At 50.9% G+C, this 5,575-nt stretch overlaps 1 pseudogene; it reads right to left on the bottom strand.

The window, feature by feature from the left end:
• Positions 1-4,526: 4,526 nt before the first annotated feature.
• Positions 4,527-5,149, bottom strand: LOC101990081 (annotated as a pseudogene).
• Positions 5,150-5,575: the final 426 nt, after the last annotated feature.

The following is a 5,575-nucleotide window of genomic DNA, read 5'->3' as shown; positions in this document are numbered from 1 at the left end:
CAAGGCTCACTAACACCCGCTGCAGTGGCTTTTCCTGCCCCCCATGCACCTCGTTCTGAAAGCCTTTCCCATGGTCTTGTGGAAGCTCCAGTCCTGATGGCCCCACCCTGCCTTCTGTCCTAATTACCTCTCACTGGGTCCACTGTGGCAGGCTGGATTAAGCCATGAAAGGCAGGCTGAAGCTTGGATATGCCCTTTGGTTAGCAGCTGGAGCCTTCCGGCTCAGGATGCTGTTGCTAAAATTAAGAGAGATGTTGTTTGCCTCTGTGCTCCGCTCACACCCGCATGAGGCGCACCCTTCCTTGAAGGCTCTGCTGCCTGGGGCCATAGCAATGGGTGCCATAGCAACCCACCTACACTAGAGCAGGTAGAGTCCTAAGCTGGGGCTAATTTAGTGACACTTGTCCTGGTGAATGGAGCACCAAGTCACCTTGAATACAAAGCCGGACTGTACAAGATTAGAACTAAGAGGCCAGTCCCCAAGGGCTGCAGAGAGACAGAAGCACCATTTTCTGTGGTCATGGCCATGCACTCAGTGAAGACAGAGGAGCCGGGGAGATTTAAAGGAACAGACACAGCCTTGGCCAGGCCCAGGACACGGAGGCATCCAAAGCCTCTCCTGGAATCCCTCCACATGAAGCAACTCAGAATGTGGTAGGAAATAGCCATCTTCCTACAACATGAGACCCAACTGCTGGGGCTCCTGGTGAGGATGGCTGACCAGATGGTGCCCTGGGCGTCTTCAGCTTGATTTGTGTCAAGACAGGGGAAGCTGGTGCCGAGGGATATGGCCAGGAAGGCGCTTTCTGCAGAGAAGTGAGGAAAAAGAGAGGGGACTGATGGCAGAAGCTGGGGCCTGCTGTCCCCTAGAGGAGGAAGTTCTTTGGGTCATGGACAGCACCCTTGATTTAGAGGCAAAGGCTGGTGCTGGAATGGTGTCAGTGTGGACCGTGAAGGAATCTGGAGGGACAGAGAGACATGGGGGATAGGCTGAGGCCAGAGCAAGGGAGGTCAATGAGGTATAGGGATGCCAGGAGAGAGGAAGAAAGAATAATGGGCTTTGCGGGGGATTGGGGGTGAGGGAAAGAGGAGATAGATATGCCCTGGACAGTGTCCCATCAGTCTGGCCTAGCACAGAACCACAGTGTCCCCTCCAGCCTCCCGTCTCTCCCAGCCTGACTCTCTCTGGATATGGAGTGGGGGAAGCTCTCTCAGCTTACAGGCCTCAGATCAGTAACAGGAACAGCCACATCAGCATGTCCCTGCCATGCACTGAGATCTGGGATGTGTCCACATTGGGCATCCCCATCACTCATAATGTGTCAGGACCCATCCACATCAACGGCCCGAACTGGACCATATTCATTTCTGAGAGGGCACTGTGACAACTGTCCACACTTCAGAGGAGAAACTGAGTCTGAGCATCACAATAAATCCTGAGCCCCAAGCCTCCTGCTGCTCTGTAGGCCGTGTCCCCCATACGCAGCAGCCTAGTGTGCACCCATACTGTTCCAGCCCAGCCATAGCGCTTTCCTTTCCGATCCCCCAGAACACAGTTAGGTCTCTGGGAGCAGCAGGTGCTGGCGTGAAGCCATGGCTGTGTCGCCAACAGTAGTCAAAGTGGCAGCTTTGCATCCTGTAAATCACAGGCGGAAACAGTGCAGCATCAATCAGGGTGATAATTGCTGCAAACCCTCTGTGGGGGAGAAATGCAGGCTCAGCAGAGCCTCCAGGAGACTCGGCCCGAAGGATGAAAGCCTTATGCGAGCCTCATCATCAAGGGGCCCAAGCCAGTGCTACAAGTCTGGAATTACTACAGCCAGAATCTCAATCTATTACTCAAGTGAAATAGCTCTAGGCTCCCAACTTCATCTTCCTGACTGCATTTAGAACAGCGCTCAGATAGTCTCAGACTCCGGACCTATGGATTTGGAGCTGAAAGACCTGTAGGCATCGCAGGAATGATTGCACAATGACTGCTGACCGTGGAGGACCGACGGCCACCTCTGGTCCCCCACCTCAGCGCAGCCGACAGCTGTTCTTGGCCTTCCATTTGAAGTCAACCACTCCCCTGCCTTTGGTTCATGTGGGCCAGGGGAGCCTCCGTGTTCTTCCCTTGTGTGAATCATGTGACCTGGGACCACCTCGTAAACATAGCATCCTGTTTCAGAGGTGCTGGGGTGAGGCGTGGAGCTTGTCTGGGCTGTCCCAGCCCTCTTCTCTGTTGATGTAACAAAGCATCAGAGACCGGAAAGTTACCAAGACAAAGGAAGCGTTGCTGTAGTGGTTACATGTCTGTAACCGCAGCATGTGACAGACAGAAACAGGAGGAAGTCTGGGGCTTGTCCTCTCTGGGAACAGCAGTTGGACCCCGCTGTCATATGATGTCTAGAAGCTGGGAGCTGTGTTCCATGACTGCATTGTCAATGGCGCTTTAAACGAGTCTCATTTAGGAAGTACTTGTTCACGATCAAGGGCCTGTCACAAAAATACACTGCTTTGTTTTAATTCCGGAGGGAGTCAGTGAGCTAGCCACACTTGCCTCTGCCTACAGGACTGTGCAGCCTGCGTGGTTCATGTCGGGCAGCTTTCTCAGCCATAGATCTCAGCCAGCCCCAAGTCCAGAAACAGATACATGGGTTTGTCACTGTACCACCCCCAAAGAGCAAACAGTGACAGTCACAGCTGCTGCCACCTTGCATGAACACTCTGCAGTTGCTTCATGAGCTTTGGGGCTGGGGCTGAAGATGGCACCCTTCATTTAACATGCAGCTCTGAAGCATGAGGCTGAAGATCCATGTGTCCCTCCAAGTGACATCCACAATTGCTGAGCCCAGTTGGGTGGCTGAGTGAGATCAGCAAAGCTCAGTCACTTTATATAAGCCCCACAATCCATTCACTCCCCCAAGATTTCCCTTTCAAGTAAGTACCGGTGCCCAGTAGTGATGGGGCCATGCTGTCTGGTACCCATAGTCCCAGTGTCTACTCTTATACCCCAAAGGGGAAAGTCCAGGACTGTGTGTCAGGTGGGCCAAAAACTGCCTCTGTGCTCACTGGTCTGTGACTGTATCTATAGTTCTTGATAATTTTGCCTTTAAATTTGTTTTGTGAGTGTGGTCTGGCTGTATCTATGCTGGGGGCACACACCTCATTCTCTCGATCTCCACGGATGCCCTCCCCCATCCTGGACTGCACTTTCTCACCCCTGGATGCTGATTCATGGTATCCCAGCCATGTTCAGCTTTTCCTCTGCCTGATGGCTGCTGCCTCCACCCATGCGGTGACCAGGCAGTGCCAGGGAAACCATGTCTTTAAAAAAACTGAAGATTCATTTATTATGTATAGTGTTCTGTCTGCACGTATGCCTGCGGGGTAGAAGAGGGCATCAGATCTCATTATAGATGGTTGTGAGCCACCATGTGGTTGCTTAGAATTGAACTCAGGACCTCGGGAAGAGCAGTCAGTGCTCTTAACCTCTGAGCCATCTCTCCAGCCTGTAAAACTGTGTCTTATCCTGTAATCTTTAGCAGGGGCTTGGGGTCAGGTTCCAGGAATGCTGGAATCTGTGTGCATTTATCTAGTGACATCACCACCCATTCTACTTAAGAAGAGATTGCCCGTTGTCTAGCTCCATCACGTGATTCCTCTAGATTGGACACAGATACATCATCATGTAATACTCGAGACCACCCCCCTCCCATCCCTCTCTGACTTGCCAGGTTCTCAAGTCTATGTGTTCTTTATGAGCATAGGGATAAAACATGGCCCCCAGATCCTGAGGACCCAGCACTTGGGGCCCTAAGAGCGGTTCGGTTACGGCTTCCCTCCCCATTCCTGTACCCTGATGTCGGGTGTCTCCCCAGCTACAGTCTGGGTTCGGGAAGGAAACAGACTAACTCAGTGAGGCTATCATCTTTCAGGACACACTCCCACCACATTGCGTGAGGGGCATCTCGTTCCAAACCCATTTTCTACTCCACAGCATCTTCTTCAGCATGTGTGGTGCAGAAGGCAACAAGATGCAGGAGGGAGGAGAGAAGGGACTGGATGACAATAATAGAGAAGTTGAGAGAAACAGAGGGCAGCGGAGGAAACACTGGAGAGCTCGGGCTTCTTGCCTCTGCCTACAGCTCCCAGCAGTGTGCAGGAATGTCTGGTTTGTGTGTGACCGCTGGGTCTGAGTGCAAAGTCTCTGCCTCTGACCCCGAGTCTACGTGATTGGCCCCTCTCATTGGACGGGAGCATCCCCATTCTGCAGGGAAGGGGCAGCTGGCAGCCCTACACACTGAAGTTCCGCACCCACACAGCACATTCTCTGGAGCTCCTCCAGACACGTGGCAGTGAGGCCTCCTGGTGTCCCATGGGTATCTGAGCTGCCCTAGAACCAGAGGCCGTGAACCACGGTCTGCTTTCCCCTCTGTTTTTTTTTTTTTAATTTCAATTTTTTTTTTTTTAAAAGGAGTGAGTTGTGTACAGGGGGGTTAAATGCTTTATAGACAAGGAAAAAAAACTGTGCTAGAACCAACTTATTCATCATCATCTTCCTCATCTTTCTCTTCTTCCTCCTCCTTTTCATCCTCTTCATCTTCCTCTTCCTTCTTTTTCTTGCTCTTTTCCGCCCTGACCACCCTTTTTTCGCTGCATCGGGTTTTCCTTTAGCTCTGTAAGCAGCAATATCCTTTTCGTACTTCTCCTTCAGCTTGGCAGCCTTCTTTTCATAGGGCTGCTTGTCATCTGCAGCAGTGTTGTTCCACATCTCTCCCAGTTTCTTTGCAACATCACCCATGGATAAGCCAGGGTGTTCTCCTTCGATTTTGGGGCAATACTCAGAACAGAACAGGAAGAAGGCCGAAGGAGGCCTCTTGGGTGCATTGGGGTCCTTGAACCTCTTTTTGGTCTCCCCTTTTGGGGGGATGTAGGCTTTCATTTCTCTTTCATAACGAGCCTTGTCAGCCTTGGCCATGTCTTCAAATTTCCCCTTTTCTTTAGCAGACATGGTCTTCCACCTTTCTGAGCACTTCTTGGAGAACTCTGAGAAGTTGACAGAAGCATCTGGGTGCTTCTTCTTGTGTTCCTCCTGGCAAGTTTGCACAAAGAATGCATATGAGGACATTTTGCCTCTCGGTTTCTTAGGATCTCTTTTGCCCATGTTTAGTCGATTTTCGTCCGCGAGGCACAGAGCCCAGTGCCCGTCCGGCTCTCGCTTGCCCTGGCGCTATCTCTATGGAGCTCAACGTACTGCAATCTCCCCTCTGGTTTTGAATAGAAACTAGAGCTACTCCTATTTCACTTTAGAAATGAATATTCATTAAAGTTGTCGCTTAGTACAGATTTACGCCTGCATTTGGAGGGGCAAATTAAAGAAATAAATAAACCGTAAGTCTCTGAGTTTTGTGCTTAGGAAGAAATGCCTCCATCCCCCACCCACACCAGCCCTTAAGGCCACCCACTGAATTTATATAAATTAGTTAAACTTAGATGTTAGTAAATAGTCAAAACCATACCAGTTCCTTATGTTTTATTAAGGACAAATGCTTATGCAAAGAGTTTGGATTTATTGTTCTGACGTGGGCTC

Source organism: Microtus ochrogaster, chromosome 2 (genome assembly GCF_000317375.1).
Source record: "Microtus ochrogaster isolate Prairie Vole_2 chromosome 2, MicOch1.0, whole genome shotgun sequence".
In the NCBI taxonomy this organism is placed as follows: Eukaryota; Metazoa; Chordata; class Mammalia; order Rodentia; family Cricetidae; genus Microtus; species Microtus ochrogaster.
This window is presented reverse-complemented; position numbering and strand designations above follow the sequence as displayed.